General features: G+C 36.5%; 1 protein-coding gene across 4 annotated transcripts in view; it reads left to right on the top strand.

Moving 5' to 3' along the window:
- The window catches only part of ATRNL1 (attractin like 1), a 431,564-nt gene that overhangs the window by 158,347 nt on the left and 255,994 nt on the right, over positions 1-17,223 (top strand). The gene's annotated exons all lie outside the window — the stretch shown is intronic.

Here is a 17,223-nt window from a genome sequence, read left to right as displayed (position 1 = left end):
AAAGCAAAACTTCTTTGAGAACAAGAGAATAAGAACAAGCCTCATAGATACAGAAATTAGAAAAGCACTGAATGTATAAGAATGTGTGAGCAGCTGCAGGATGATCTATCTACTCTAGCTCCCTGTTGTCAGTAGTGGCTGAACATGAGTGCCAGGGGAAGAGTAGAGCAAATGGACAAACATAGAGTGGGGATTCTCTCTTGGCATCCAACATTTTGCAGCTCAGGAACTTTGTGAGAGAAAGGATTTCTTGAGCTAAAAGTGTTCAATGGGCCATTGCTTAGGAGTATCAGAGGAGATCTTATGAAAGATTTCTTACGCATCATAAAAACAATATAAATACAAAAGAAAGCTTTGTGATTTTAGAAGGTACAGCTTTGTTTGCCCATGTAAATATCCTTTTTAGCTGAGCACAAGTCTGCTTCTGGATTGTCTCTGTATTTCTGGTAGGGAGGCTCTGTATCCCTAGGCCTTTCTGTTGGGAGCCAATCTTGCTGTGAATGATCGGAAGCTGATTCAATCCTTATAAATGAATCCTGAGTGGGCGCCAGAGATGCTTGTGCAGCTGACTTATGCATGTACACAAACCATAAATATAACATTTTGTTGTGATGCATTTGTATTGGCTGTTGGTTTTGCTCCTTGGTGTCTGGGCCAAGTGATGTATGGCAGTGACACCTCGACAGCAAAGCGTGCATCCAAATGGCTGGATTAGTTCTTCACACATCAGCATCAGGAATACATTGCTGTCGGAATCAGAGCTCCTGGGTGCAAGGGAACATGCAGGAGAACCAGATGGTTTTAGACAGATTGGGAGGAATCACTGGGACAAGTGCCACTTCTGTGATCTTCACTTGGGTTTATATACAGGCACAAAGCTTTAAATCATAGATGGGGAAGTGGTTAATCCGGTGTTCTGGAGAAAATGAAAGTTTAAATTTACAATTCATGATGTGTTATAATACAAGGTTTGAATTATAGGCTTGCTAACAATCACTTGTTTTGAGAGGATGTGATATTTTCCACAATAAACCTCTCATAGATAGCCATATTTCTAAGGTCAAAAACTTTCCAAAATGTCTGGCTTATGTACATTATTTTGAGTTCCAATGCCACATATCAAACAAGAAGTACAACTGATTCAAATATTGCTACATGCAGAAGCATAAAAGCTTACAACAAATCAGTCCTGCGAGTATAAATCACATTGTTTGCCTGCATAGTTGTTAGAATTTCCAGATGAGCTGAGGACTCAAGGTTTGCCCGTTTGTCCACTGAGAAATTCCTAGCTAAGACAATGAAAGTTAAAAAATGCACATGGATTTAAATATAATAATTTTTTATTCCCTTTTATCCTTAAAAACCCCATTGTTTAGAAGCATTTTTGATTATTTCTGGGTACTGCCATTAACAGTGAAGAGAGGGAACAAACAGCTTCTCCATTTGCTCTTGCAGACTGGTTGCTTTTTTAAAACAGGCAGCAGTAGTGAGTTACAGGGCAGCTCATTTCCAAGTGGGAAACTTTCAGGCATTCCAGAAGATTCCTCAGCAATGCCCAGCCAGAATGTAGTCACAATGCAAGAAAATATTGCAATAAACTAACAATTTTAATTTATCTGGTACTCTTCTTTGGGCTGAACAGACAGTTTTGTGGGCTTGTGACTGTGAACTCAAAGAAAAATCAGGTGAAGCTTGCCTTTTGCATTATATATAGACATATATATATATATGTATATATATATATATATATGCATGCATTATAGGTGCAGTGTAACACTACAGAGTTTCCCATGCTGCTGAGCAGGCCCTACTTTTGGAGATTACAGCCTGACCTTTGAGAAGGATTAGAGAACCCAAAACTTAAGAGGTCACATGGGATGGGTCATTTGTGAAGAGAATTAAAACAGGGAGGGACTGAATGACTTGTAGCTTTTTCTGGAATTAAAACCTATTTATTGATCATATGCCTCTGATCCAGATATTTGTTGGATTTACAGCCTTTAAAAAACAGGAGGCCTAAAAATCTGTACATAAAACAGCTGAAAGAATTTACAAATTTTATTTTAACTGTTTTCTAGGTGTTTTCTTCCAGAACTCTTCCTAATTTTTCTGTTACCTGAGTGTTTTATAAGGTATTTTTTGTGGATGGCTGATCAGCCACTCTCAAATTTCCTTCTGGGATGAAGCATGCAGGGAAGGAAGGTGGTGAGCCCATCTGCAGAATCCTGAAGGGTCAGGTGTGCACATTACACTGACACCTCTGAGTTTTCTACTCAACCTCCTGGACATACAGGGAGGAAATAGAAAGCCAGAGAAAACATTGCAAAGTTTAGTTTTTGTATAAAAATCTCCAACATTATTTCCAGCAGGAAAACAATATTCATAGTTTTTTGTTAGTGGGTTTTTTGGTTTTTTTTTTTTGTTCTTATTGGCTGAATTTTACTCCCTGCTCTTTTTCTACTTATAGTAAACCAAAGGAAGAAATATGTGATCTACTAAACATTTCACAACGACTTTTTTGGGATTGACCTGAATAATTGGTTTATGGGTTTGCTATGCCTTTCTAAACTCTGAGCCATAAAATCATTATAGCTTATAAGACTATTGCTTCTTTCCTTGGTATAAATACAGACAGGATAGCAATAAGCAATTCCCTCAGTATGTCAGCAACTCACAAAGATGAAGAATGATACTTTCATGTGCAAAATTGGTGAGAAACTATGAAATGTACATTCAGTAAAAACTCTCAAGATATTATCTGGTATCTGTGCAGGGAGCTGGGGACAAAGAAGCAAATTTTGCTTCTGGCTGAAGAGCCTCGTAAGGATTCTAGTCCAGTCCTGAAGCTGTATTAGCCCCACTACTGCTGACACACCAGGACTTCAAAAAGGGAAAAGTAAAGAAAAGAGCTAGTCTTTACCTGTACTCCATAGAATTTCTTATAGGAAATCTGTATTTGAATTTAAAACTTCTAAATCATATTGTTATGCAGTGTATGTGGTGCCTGCAAAAAACCCCAAGCACTTATTTCTTTTATCTGCTTTCTTTAAAATTTGTCTTACTTGCTAAAAATTAAGAAGTCTAATTACTTTTTCATATCTGGTCTTTGGACGAAAGACTTTTTTAGTCCTGCAGAGTACCATAAATTTTATATATTTTCTTTCTGACTTTTTTTTTTTTTTTGGCAGTAGTAGTAGGAACTAGAAAGATGGTTTCATAGAGGGAAGATTATTAAATGTGGATAATTTTTGACAACTTCCACTGACTTTTTAGAAACATCAGCTCAGTATTGTCTCAGAGCAAAAGGATTGGCTAATACACCCTAATTTATGTTACTAAAATGCAGTTTAGGCTTATTAGACCTATTGACATAGTCTGACAGTTCATCCCACCAGTTTTCCTTATTATTGGAATGTATCTTCTTTTTTTCTTTCTTTTCCGGCGTTATTTGTAGTCAAAGTTCTAATATAAACCAATTTTCAGTAACATCTATTATGTTACTAACATTCTAATTTTATAAAAAGGAGAATTAAAACTGTTAAAACAAATCTCTTTAAATTCTATGCCAAATTTTATTTCGTTCTCTGGCTTCCCTGTGATAATCTGGCAAAATCTAGGGACAGAAACCTTGTCTTCCTCTTCACAGAAGAGTGGGCATAAGCAGACAAAAGCAACCTCTGTGGAAGGAATTGTTCTTGGGGCGGATGGGGGATGGATCTGGAATGCACCTTGGCCCTGGTAGCACTCAGTTTGTGAGTTGTGAGTGAACACTGGGAACTACCACAAATCACTTCCTGGGCTGCTTGGAAATTTATTTTGCGAATGGAATCTTTATGCATTCTTTCCCCTGCCATTCTCCATCCTTGGTGTCCCACGTTGGGTACCACTCCTGAAGAGCTGCTGCCCCTGGGCTCCAGGCAGGGCATCTCAGCAGGGTTTAGCTCAGAGGCTGTTCCAAGGTGGGGCTGTCAGCAGTGCTGGGGTGCCAAAACGCCCCAAAATCACTGCACAGAGCTGTGCTGGGCCAGAGCCACAAGGGCTGTCCTGTTTCTCATACTGAACTGACATGATCTTGGTTTTGCCTTTCTTTTTTTCCCTTGAAATAATTTTCAGGTTTTTCCTTTTAAAAATCTCTGTGAGATTTTCAGATCTCACGGCAGAAGAACACAACTACAAGATGGTTGTGTGCTGTCAAAAAATACAAACAGCTGTTGAAAAATGTAATGCAACCTGTCAGCAAGATGATGCAGTGTGATTTTGAAGCCCTCTGAATGTGTGTGTAGGGAAAAATGCAAGTTTATGCATTCAGGGACTTAGGACATGACCTCTTGTATCATTAAAATTGTAAAAATATAATTGTCAAGTAAAACATGTACTAGGGGTACCATAAAGCACTAGGTGGCAGACTTGTTATACTTAGAGAAAAAATTAAACTCAAGAACATTCCAAGGAGAGCGTTTTAGAAGATAAATAGCAAGTAGCACTATAAGTAAAACTGTTAGCAGGGATTTTCCAGATATTTAAAAATTATGTTGAAACTTAAAGGGCATAAACAATAAATTTTAGCTCTTGAAAATGTGTTTGCTTTAGCTGAGTTGAGCGTTGTGGTAGCAGCAGCTACCAGCTTGGCTACTGATTTGAACAATTCATGTTTCCTTTTGGGACAATATTACTTTAAACTAAATACATATTGTAATTGTAAAACTGTCATGCTTGACTTAAAATAATGACTTCTACCAACTGTATCTAACACGGATTGACTTTGATACAGACTGAAAAAAAACTATATTATTTATAAATACAGTAACGGTAATGACTGACGTTGTCTTTTGAATATATGGACTTACACAAAAAAATTCTATTTAAAATGAAATCTTCTTAGTGTTTAAAGAGTCTAGTGGAACAGATTATAGTTTAAATCAGACAATTCTAGGATGGTTTGAGAAAAGATTAGCCTCAGCAAACCTACCAACTCAGAACTTATAAAGAGCAACAGACAAATAGAGTCTTTGCCCTGAGCTAAAATAACTGCACAAACCAACTGTCGCCTTCCAGAGAATTAAAACAATAACCACACCAAGAATCTGAAGCTCCTAATAAAGTATTATGATCTCACCCGAGGCTCTGTGTACTCATTTGCCAAATGCTAGCTTGGCTTGCAGCTTTGTTGGGCAGGCTAAAGAAACAGAATTTCTGCCAATCATTTTCAGCTTTTACTTTGAGCTGGAGAATTTTTCCATGTATGTATTTATTTCTCTTTTTTGAAAATGAATTTTTAGTTTTTTTAATATTGTGGATTTTCTTTAAGTAAAAAGTCATGCTTTATTTTTGAAATGAAGATTATGTGCTTTCTTTGGTAGCTTCTGCTTATATATCAGTGAATTTACTGACTGGTATTCTCTTACAGTTACTATTTAATACCTTTTGCAAAAGTAGACAAAGTCAATTTAGTGATTATTCATTATATATGCTCCCCTATCTCAAAGAAATAGAAGAAATTAGCCCGGGGGAAACTAAGTTTCTAACTGCTAAAAAGAAGAAAAAAAGTATATTATATTACATACAGATAAAAGTCTGAATTAAAGGACTCTTCCACAGGTGCCATAATTATTATTTGTATTATGTTTATATTATTGTTCTTGCAATGTAGTATATAGTATTAGAGTAAAATAGCTGTTAGTATTAAATATGAGTATTTATAGAACTCCAAGAGGCAAGAGTGGGTGAGACCTGATTCAGAAGACAACCTTTGCTTTGTAGGGCACTCTGGCCCATGTGGGAAGCAGTGTTTTAAATGAGAACCAATGCAAGTGTCTACAAACTTACAGCATTGGATTTTGTTTAACTACTGAGCTTGGGTTCATAGGGGTGGATACATCCTGAATCCTTGTTCTGTGTGCCCAGTGTGCTGTGTGTGTGAGATTCCTGAGCACCTCCCAGGAGACAAGAGCTGTCACTACTCACACACCTGGGAGCCCTTGAGTTCCCTCGGACTGGAGCTGTAAGAAGCCAATGGTACAGGAAAGGATCCATCAGGGTCCTTTTGCTTTACCTTCTGACAGTGAAGGGAAAACATTTGTGGTGCTTTTGCAGTTGCATTGCTTCCCATGCTGACTTCCCACAGTAAAAAGAGCTCTTGGTCAGTGGGGCTTCAAGGGGAGATCGATACTGAAATCTTGAACCAGTTGAAATAGGAAGAAACACCCTGACTCCAATAAGTGGCTTGTGGGAGAATTGGTGTTGGTTCCTTTGATTGGGAGTTCTTGGTCAAATCAGTGCATTTTTCTGTGTCAGCTGGGGTGCTTTTCTCCCATATGAAACACTGCAGGAAAGTTGAGTCTCTTCCATTAGTGCAATGTCTAGGTAGTGTGAGTTGCCCTGTTCATGTGTTGGGTCCTGAGCCACCTAACCGTGGCACGCGTTTTTGAGCAGTCCAGAGAGCAGTCAGGAATGTTTTCAGCTTTAGAATTAGTGTTGTGAAGCCCTTACAGAGTGTTTGAGGGACTGTTGTATGATCATTTAAGTAAATTGAGGGTCATTTCCATCTCAAGAGGATGATAAAACCTTGGATTATATAAACTCCAAGAAAACTTAAACTAGGTTAAATGTGGACATTGTCAAATTCAACTTTCTGACTCGATAACTCAGCTCCATTTCAGCATATTGCAAAACAGCCTATGAGTCCTTGATATTAATTTATTGTCACTTTTTCTTAGCTTGAAATGTGAATATTATTTTAAAATATGTTCCAGAAATATAACCCATTGACAGTGAAGTGTAATTTGGTAGTCACTTGATATAAAGGGTGATGCTGACATGAAATGGAAGAACAAACTGTGTGAGGTCAAAAAGCAGCAGTGTACACTAGGAAAATAGATACAATAGCAAACTAGACATTAAGGGAAAGTTGAAAAATGTATCTGTCAAAGAGTATGAAGATACACTGGTAAAGAAGTAATATATATGTATTTGATTTGTCTTTTTATGTTATGGGGAAATAAATGTACTTTACTGTGTTAGCCCCTTAAGGAAATGCCACGGCCATCAGAATAATTTTGTAAAAATGACAAGCTATGCAAAATGTGGGAAGAAAAGTCTTAAAAGGGCAACAATATCACTTTTTTTTTCATCAATGACATGAGAATTTTACATTTCTACTTTTGTTAAGTGGAAATACATAATGCTTCTGTAAGTGTTTTTGAAAATATGCCTGGGCAGATTTTAAAGTGTTAGAGCCTTTCATGGTGCTAGGAATGGCTAATGAAAGAGAACATGGAGAGGTCATTGTTAGAAAGAACAACAGAATAAATGGTGGAAAGAGAAAAATGAAAATATTCTAAGGAGGACAGTGCATGACTACATCATGCAAATGTGTCACTTCATGTCTGTTGGCAAGGATTGCCTACCACAATCTCTGCTCTGTGAAGGTCAGTTGTAGATGATATGAGCAATCACTGCTTCTCAAATACCAAGGACAAACAGACTGTCAGTATTTGCTACAGTTGGTTGTTCCTTTCTACATGCTAATTCAGTTCTCAGAAAGGCTGTGTCAAAAAGTTTGTGCTTGATAGCTGTCAAAAAGTAATGGTATGTCTCAATCGGTCTGCATTAAGCTAATCATCTGAGAAAAGAAGAGCCAAACCAAAACAATAAAAAAGGAAGGGATTTACTCCATGTGCATATTTCAGTTTGCAGTACTTTCTTTCCACAGCCAAAAAAGAAAAAAAAAGTAAAAAAAAAAGTAATGAATTAATGAAAGCACAGCTGTATTTAGTTCCTGGTTTATAGAAAAAAAACACTAGAAAAATATAATATTTCTTTTTAATGTGTGGCAGCTGTTTCAGGTGGAAATTGAGTTTTCCAAGTCACTTTCAGAAAAGAGTCAGTGAGCCCTGCTGTGGTGGCCAATATGCCCTCTCTGAGGGAAGGAATGAATCTCCTCTGAAGGATGGGGGACTGCATTGGGGTTGAGGAAAGCAGCATCTGGGGCTCCATTTTTCCTTCCTCTGTTATTTCAATTTGCTTATTTTAACCAAACTGTTTATTATTTTATATACCTGACTGCCGGTCATACAAATCAAATTTGTAACAAGTAGGGGGATGTTTACTTTTTCTGGAGTTTTTCACTCTATATTTTATTCCATACTAGGGTTGAGATATTTCCTCCTATCTGTTTTAAAGTCTGTGTAAAATGGATTAGGCAATATCACAGCTATGTAATTTCATTTGTGAATGTTTGGAATTTTACTATTCCATCAATATTTTTTGCTGAATTGGCACAGTTCTTAGCATGAGCAATGTTATTATTGAGTGAGAATGTTATTATTGAAATCAACAGCTTTTACTTCAGAAGTACCTGATGGTGTTTTAAATGAAGAAATTCCTGTGTTGCATCTTCTTTCCAAAGTTGTAATGCAAAAGTGTTTCTCCTGTATGGAGATGTAGCATATTATATTTATTACAGTACAAGTATCTGCTGCAATTTGTGACTTTAAAACAGAGGACACTGCTCAGTGAGGTACAGGAGATAATTTCTGTCCAGTATGAAGAGCAATTTTCCTGAAAATGGTCTGGATTTATTTTCTATGAGAGATTTTACTTCTCAGAACTAGCACTTTAACATGGTTTGAGAAAAAGGATAGAGTACAGCAAAGTGGAAACATCTCAACTTGAAGTTACATTGTGCAGTTTGTGCATCATGTGGAGTCAAGCAACATGGGGTGTGTTCTGACACTTGGGCTGTAGATTTAGGATTTCTTAAGCAAAGTCCAACTAAATAATGAGAAAAAACAAGGAAGAGAATTTTGAAAATGTTGAGATATTACAGGAGCACCTATTTATCTGTGTATATTAATAGACAATTTATAAAGTGTGTGTTCTGTCTCCTTGGAAGGCCTGAGTAACAAGAGATTGCTTCTTCAATTGTTAAGATCTGTGTGTGGTTGAGAACCAGGATTAAAGCTCTGCTAATCAGGAATGTGGAAGTTATTATCTGATTGACTTCTGACTGTTCCCAGTTTATAGCAAAGCTTGAGCATACACATGTATAGAAGCACAAACAATTTAAAAATGGCATTATTCTTTTGCCATGTCCATCTTTTGGGCATTGATCCATGTATAAATGGCAGCTCTTAAAAAAGTTATTTAAAGGGAAATGAAGTAGATTTTTAGGTATTATATAATAAACTGCATGTTATAAGAGCAGGATTTGAAATAACATGAAAATCTGACTGCTTTCATTTACTACTTGCATAGACAAGAAACATCCCTCTTTGGCAATAATACATGAACTCAAATAATAATTTAACACTGTTGTTTCTTAGATGTGCCAATTCTGTTGTCAGAACAAGCAGATCAGAGATCTCTTCAGTGTGTATAGACTATGGAACGAAAGAAATTAGAATCAGGTTTAGTGAGGGTTGATGCTGGTATATTGAAAAATTATTTTGCATCTTAGTTGTAATATTAATATGAGTGTTACAAAGGTGGTGATGCATTTAGATCACTATGAAAAAATTTCATGGAGAGAGAAACTTGAATTTCTTCTGCAATAATTTTAATGAGGTTTTTTTTTTTTGGGGGGGGGTGGTGTTGGTTTGTTTGTTTGCAGTGGTTTTTTTTGTTTGTATTTTTTTCCCACTTTTCCAGCACTTCAAGAACACTACAAGAGTTAAGGCATTACAAAGACTGTCCAGGGTGACAAAACAAAAGTACATTTATTGAGTACTCCTTACTGTCAAATAATACATTTTTGACAAGACTGTGCCATGGGTTTTGAAGTGCTTCATCACTGGAGACATCCATACCTTTTCCTAAAACTGATGTTTAAATACCTGCTAATTGGTGCACTCACTCTTCTTTGTTGCTGCTTCTTTTGCTAATATTTTGCTTGTAATTCTCTGGCCATTGGTTTCCACACTTTGTTTATAGACCATGTTCTTGAGCAGAGCTTGAAAAAGGGCTGCAGCTGTTCACAGAAAACCCAACAGTTGTTCCAGCATTTGCAGTTAAGGGTTTGATGAAATATCTAGGAAAAATAATGATATTGGGCTGTGGTCTCTGGTTTAAAAACTTTAGGAACATCATCTTGAGACTGCATGCTTAAAAGGCCCCAGGGAAGTATATCTGTACCTCTGTTTTTAGATCTCAGCAACAAGTCCAGCCTTGTTTACCATGGCATTTTCACACCTACACTTTTATTTCTGTGACAGTTATGGTGAGATGCATCTCACCTAACTGTCTTTGTAAAAATTAAGTGTCCAGACTTCATTAACCTTGTAGGTCTTTCTGTTTTCAGTAAAGAGAATCAAGAGTTACTCTTCTGAACTTGGTGCATTTCTGTCATCTGCTTAAAGTTTTAGTCAATACACAGTGAGCTGAGACAATTAGCAAAACTCAGCTGAATAAAATTCTAATACAGGTCAGATTTTCCTGGCCCTCCCTTAGGATCAAAACTGACAAGTTTTTAGAGCTTTCCAAATAGCAGCTGAAAATTTCATAAGATAAAAGATTTCTGTTTAAAATAAAACTTAGTTACCCCATTTGCTGATTATGACACTAATCCCTTTGTCTTTTTGTGGGTTTTTTAGTCATTTTTCTAAAGTGCAGTGAAAGAAACAATGAATTGCTATTGCTGTATGTTTTAAAGACTTTGAACTTATGTGAAATTCATTCTCTCATGCTCTTTCTTGAAATGGAAAAAGGCATATAAATAGTAAGTGCCAGGGTATTTTGAAGCTCATTGCGCTCTGATTACATATAACAAAATGCAAGTTTCTAGTAAAGACTTCACAGTAAATGACTTTTTGTTTTATCACAATGGACAAGTAATGTCAGACACCAACATATTCAATGTAACAATGACAACAAGGCAGTGGATGACTGGTAGATACAGATGACAGAGGAATGAATCAGGCAGCTGCTCTGAAAGTTCAAAATAATTATCCTGACTGAAAATAGGTCTGGTGGTAACTCCCTAACTTTGATGTAATACAAGGAGAATTTCGTTTGGTCGCAAATGAATATGATTTATGGCATCTGATAATGGTACTTCGTTTCAAAAGCAGCATTTGTACTGATAGAGAGGAATATGAATAGTTCTGTTCTCAACAAAGTCTTGCTGGAAATAGAGACCAATCGCTGGAAAGAGTAGGAGAGAGACAAACTGCCTGTGCAATGAAGAGGTGAGAGTATGAATTTTAGAATCGGCATGAATAGACAGATCCTTAAATAGAAAAGTGTGGGAAGACTGTGATGAGTCTGAAGTTGCAATCATGATGGAGGTTCTTACAACTTTAAGTGATTTCAAGAAGCAAAAATAGAACAGCACTAGAATTTGAGGTTTTTATTCAAAAAATAGAAGTTATTAGTTATCAGAAAAAAAAAGATAAAAAACCCCCACTTCAGTCATTGATCAGTTAAAGATCATGTGATCCTCACCTAACATTGATAAAATGAGATGATTAGTTGTAGCTGGGAATGAAACTGTTGTGGGTGTGTGGGTTTAGTTTCACATTGTTTGTATGTTTGGCTGACATACATTGCAGCACTTCTGGCTTAAAACTTCTGCTAAACTTAAACTTTTGAAGCAAAAATGAATAGACATTTCTCAGAAATTCCATATATGTGTAAAAGTCTTTTGCCATGTTGTTCAGTTTCAAGAATGCGTTTTAAGGAGCTGTGGGAGAGCTATGAAAATGGTCAGTGACCACATTTCAAAAAGCCATGAATATGTCCTGTTACAAATGTTCTTGCTCTCTTTCTGTGAGCCCAGGTTCATTCTTCCCTCTTGCTGTGAGATGTAGAGAACTGGGATGCTCTCTTGGAGTGATTTATTCAAAGGTAAAAGATAGTTCAGATGTAAAGTGGTTCTCTAGAATTTACTCCAGGATGATTCTTAAATTACTTAATAAACCCTCTTTATTGAAATATCCTACATAGGTTTGGGAAATCAGAAGAATGAAGGTTGCTGTCACAATAATTTTTTATTTGCTTCTTTATTAGAGCATGATTGCACAGTTTTTAATAATATTGCTATATACCAGCTCCCAAGGAACTTTCACTCCACAATGCACTGAATGAATTTGTAGGGAACGAATCAGTGATAATGTAATGGAAAGTTGAATGTATGTTCCTTTCCTGTTTTGTTAAAAAAGTGGAAGGAATTACAGTGAACGATGGAAGGAGCTGCCAAATCACAATGTTCATAGGTAGTGTTATATAATCCAAAATATTATGAAAAATCAAACTCCAGGTATTTCAAATTGGCTGCTCATTTTTAATAGATGGTTTTGTCCTTGGTCTCTTTGTTTCATTTCCTGTCCTGTAAAATGGCACTCATAATGCCTTCTCATCTTCAGTAACGTTGTAACAAATTCATTAACTTTTGTGAAGAACTTAGAAAATTATAGTGATGAATACTATAGAAAGCCACATTAGAAATTAATTCCATCTTTAGAAAAGGGCTTATGTAGCACGTAGTAAATGAGGCATGGGCCCAACACTGAGTACTGAACATAGAACAAAGTGTTGAATAGCTGCCCATTAAGTGAGCACTCACCCAAAAATAATTTACAGGCACCCTTGATTGTAGTGGTTCATTTTACAGTCTTAATACTCTCTGTAACTTACCTATTCATATATAAATTTATCACTAATTTATACTAAACATATTCAATTTAATTGCCCTTTTTTAAAAGTAATTACTAATGTAATTATATATTCTCACAGAGTTGTAGTGGTGCTCTAGAAATACTGAAGAACTTCTGTCTGGCTTTTGTTCTTTTGGCAATATAAAAATCAGAGTTCTCTTCCAATACAAAAGTTTGAGTATGGGAATTGGTCTGTTCCTTTTTCAATGTGAGTACAAAACTTCCAAATTAAACCATATTATCCATATCAGAAGTCACTGAGCTTCATTAATGAAACAGAGTGGTTTCTTGAAAATTAACAGCAATACTAGGGTTAAAGGATTGCTTTGAAATTTTTTTTCTTCATTTAATTAAACATCTTTCTTCACCTAATTATTGTTGTGTTCTCACATGTGCTCATTACTGGCATTTTGCATTGATTTTAATGACTCCTTTTGACTGTGAAAGCAGTCAAGTGTTTTGAAAAAATCAAAATAGAGATGTGAAAAAACTCAATAGCCATAACTCTTTGTAATATTTCACCATTGACGATGTCAGGATGGAATTGTGGTCCTCTCTCCCAACAGTCTTTGTCTAATTTAATCAATGATTTCTAAGATAAAATGAAACAAAATGCCTGCAAACAGATACTAGGCTGTTCTGGGCTGACTTCTGGCTCAAAAATACCCAGTTTGTGGATTCCAAATACCACGTGGTATGGAATTAAGATCTGAACTGTGGGCTCTGAGTTTGTGGAGAGGTTTCTGTGTCCTCACAAACTTTTCCCATCGAATTTTAGACATAAAAGTTCAGGGAGTTTATCGATTATAGGCTAGAATGTGGCTCTTTAAGTTCTGTCTGGCTGCTGCTTGAGTCACCTGTATCTTAGATTTGTTCTGTCTGTGTCTTGGTAAACAGAAACAGGAAAAGTCATTTGTTTATGTAAAGGGTAAAAGTGTTTCTGCTGGCTTCATAAAGGCTTAAAGTAGAAACAAAACCACATGGAGGGAATCTCAGGCTTCTCTAATTTCCTAATTGTAAATATTCACAGCAGTATATATCAACAGGTTACACTGAATGTACTTTAAATGGCTATTTCTGCCTTTAGCTTTTATATATTTGGCTACATTTAGCTATTCATAACAGGTCCTAGTCTTAGAACTGACTTTTTAGTTTAAGTTTTGTACTTATTTTGAGGCTAAGCTCTCTAGTTTTAATGGCACTATGAATTGGGAAATACAGTGTGATGTGCTGTGTAGTGCTTAGTTTATGTGCACTTATGATGCATTGACATGCATTGTGTTTTAGGGTTATGTTCAGGAAGAGGTTTGGCAGTGGGAAGGAAAGCTGTTCTACCTGCTTCAGTCTGTAGAAGGTGGAGCCTTCTGGAGCAGAAGGAGGTGATGTTTACCCTGAGAGCTGCTGAATACAAGCTGGGGAAGAGTCTCCTAAGTTACAGAATGAAACAGATGGAGAGAGTGAGAAAGGATAGTGAGACAGCAGTGGGATGCAATGGGTAGAGTCTTCTTAACAATCCCTTTTGATTTCTACTCTCACTTTCAATTTCCTCTTAAATTAGTTCTACTAATTTATATCCTAATAAAATTCTAACTTCAGAGACCTCCAGAAATTTGGGATCTTCAACTTAAGAACAGGTCCAGACAAATCTTTCCTGAAGTTTTGTGAACTTTTCTCCAAGTCATGAAATTCTATCAGCAAACTTCTGCAGTGCTCAGAAAGATGGGAAGGAATATTTGCTCAGTGTTAGTTCTCTAATTTGCACCTGAGTTCATTTGTGCTGTTGAATCACATAACTGCATTCAGGCACTGCTGTCTGCTTCATTCAAGTCATGCACACCTCAGGTACCTTCCCTGAATTAGAATTGTCTCAGAAGAGATAAGAGTTTCTGCTTTACAGCACCCAGTCCTGGCCAAGGTAGAGATTTAACGATTTGTCCTGTGGCAGGTCTGTGTGGAATTAAAGACATAATTTGTGTTTGTGAGTGCTAAGAAATGTGCTGCTTCTGAACAGTTGAGAGAAGATCTTCACTTCCCAGTTTTTGGGACTGGCTCAGTGGAATTTAGAGGTCCTTTGGCAACTTTGAAGGCAAGCTCATGTGTTGGCTCTCAGAGCTCTTCTTGAGTAACACAGACTGTGCTGTTTAGGGCTTTTGAGTGTTATGGAGGAGATAATGTGGCACTTCATAATGAACTTCACTGCTATTTGTGGAGTATCTCATTGATTATCCTTTAAATAATGTAGTTATTAATAACACAACAAAATACATTGGGATGTCTTGGGTACAAAAGGCTCTACAAAAAGTAACTCTTACTGTTTTTCAGTTTACTCTCACAACTGCATTGTAGGTAAAAATGCAATAAGAAAAAATCTGAAATAATATTCTGATTTGTTACATATAGTGCATTTATGAGGAGCTGTAGTTTAATTTCTTTTATACATGTAAGGACTTTTCCTGCATTCCATGAAAAATCAGTTCATAACTGTTGGCTTTTATCAAATAAAACATAAAAATAAAAAAAAAACAAGAACCAACAACTAAACAAGAGCAACAACAACAAACCCCAGGAAAAAAAAGAAGTCATGTTAAAAGTAAATTACTTCAAAATTTTTTTAACTTATATGCAGAAGAGCTATTCATTCATATGGCTGGGAGACAAGAGTCCCAATGTTATTTTATGATGGGATCTTAACTATATATGACTATTGGTTTTTTGGGCAATACTCTGCCCCTCCGAGAGGACACAATCTGGGCTTAAAAGAACACTGTAATATATTTAAGTGGAATTTTCCATATCTTACACACAAATCAATATCTTTTCCACCTCCTTCTTGCATCTTGTAGCCCTTGCTGTAGTTCTGCAGAGTTTCTATAGGATTACTCTCTGTGATGCTGGTGCACCACACCTTTACAATAAATCTGCCTGTAAAGATTCCTGCTGAAGCAGTCCTCTGTATTTTGAAGGACTCCAAGTCTACCAGATCAGAAGATTGAGCATATCTATACTTTATATCTAACCTTTTGGCCTTGCTACTCATGAGTATTAAAGGATTTGTTAATCCATTTAATAGGGGCCAGTCTTTACTTGCCTTTTTTTCCCTGTCCTGTTCCCTTTCAATAAGTTCTGATGAATGGTAATGGTATTGTTAAACATGGAGATATGTCACAGGAGAGTAAATGATATTTATTAATCAGATTTGCATAACTAAACTGATATTTATTAATCAGATTTGCATTTCTACATAACTTTAGAGTGTTGATTGATATTAATAAATAAATGGGGCATTTTTATTTCATAATTATTTACCTTTTGACTTCATAAACATGCAAAAACCTGGTCAGAACTTGTTATCTAGGACATCTCTATCAGCTATTCTTATTTGAATAGTGGAACTGTGGTGGCTAATAATAGAGAAAGTGAACTTTTCACCTTTAAAGGTCAGGGTAATTCCTTTCAAGTAACTCCTTTGTGGGTCCCTTCCAACTCAGGATATTCTGTGATTCTATGAAAATTGATTTTCTACTTTTCCTTCCACACTCATTATAAAAACAAACAAACAAAAAACCCGAATGAAACCAAACCAAAACAATTTTAACTATTAAGACAATAAAGTGTGCTTTTTTTTCTTTCCATGCCAGCCTCCCATAGGATACAATAGAGTGTATATTTTCAGATGATGTGTTGCTGCAGAAAAGGTGATTGTCAGCAGTAAGCAAACTATTGAATCCAACAAAAGGCTGACACAGCTTTTTTCTGCTTTGACTTAATCTTTCACTCTCTTTGTATTTACTGATTTTATGATCACATATTTTTTATTTGTAACACACTGTTTGTGTGGTGTTGTTGGCTAGCAGAATGTAAGCAGGAGATGGATCAAAATAGTACATTGAAATTATTCACTTGGTTTTCAACATATTTTAACAGGCATAAAATAATAATCAGAATCACATAGTCTTATTAGTCACCTCCTAATTTCCTGTGGCAGAAGAAAAAAAATAGAAGCTTTTGTTCCCTATAGAACTGTAATGGTGAAAGATTCAGAAGATTTATTCTGTTGGATCTGAAGATACCTGCCCATGTAACAGAGCACTCAAGGTGCATCCACCACACCCACCCCTGGCTCAAAACTGTCTGTTGCACTTATCTGCTATCACAGTTTGCATCTCTGAGGGCTCTGCTGATTCTTAACTCTGACTGCACTGAGCATTTCCTGCTCTGATTCTGCATGGCTCCCTTTAGGAATAGCAACAACAGTTATGGTGACTTTTTTCTTACATGATGGAGGTGCTTGAAATCTGCTTCATCCTGATGAGTCTGCTTCTAACCTCTTCCCCTGCAGAAAAGTGCCTTTTCAGTCATTCCTTGAGCTATGACCCAAGTAAGGGTTAATCTCGTTCTTCTGGCTTTGCAAACACAACAGGATAGCTCAAAACTTATGTCTTCTGCCTCATCCCAGTCATATTCTGCTCCTTCCAGGAAGGGCTGGGCATGGTTTGCATCATCCAAAGGTGGCTGCTTCCCTCTTGTGCCCCTCTGCCAGCTCAGCAGATTGCAGTGAGCAGTGACAGAGCAG

The sequence above is a fragment of the Lichenostomus cassidix genome, chromosome 6 (assembly GCF_008360975.1).
Source record: "Lichenostomus cassidix isolate B80296 chromosome 6, HeHo_3.0, whole genome shotgun sequence".
Lineage (NCBI taxonomy): Eukaryota > Metazoa > Chordata > Aves > Passeriformes > Meliphagidae > Lichenostomus > Lichenostomus cassidix.
The sequence above is the reverse complement of the archived record's forward strand: the minus strand, read 5'-3'. Positions and strand labels throughout refer to the sequence as shown.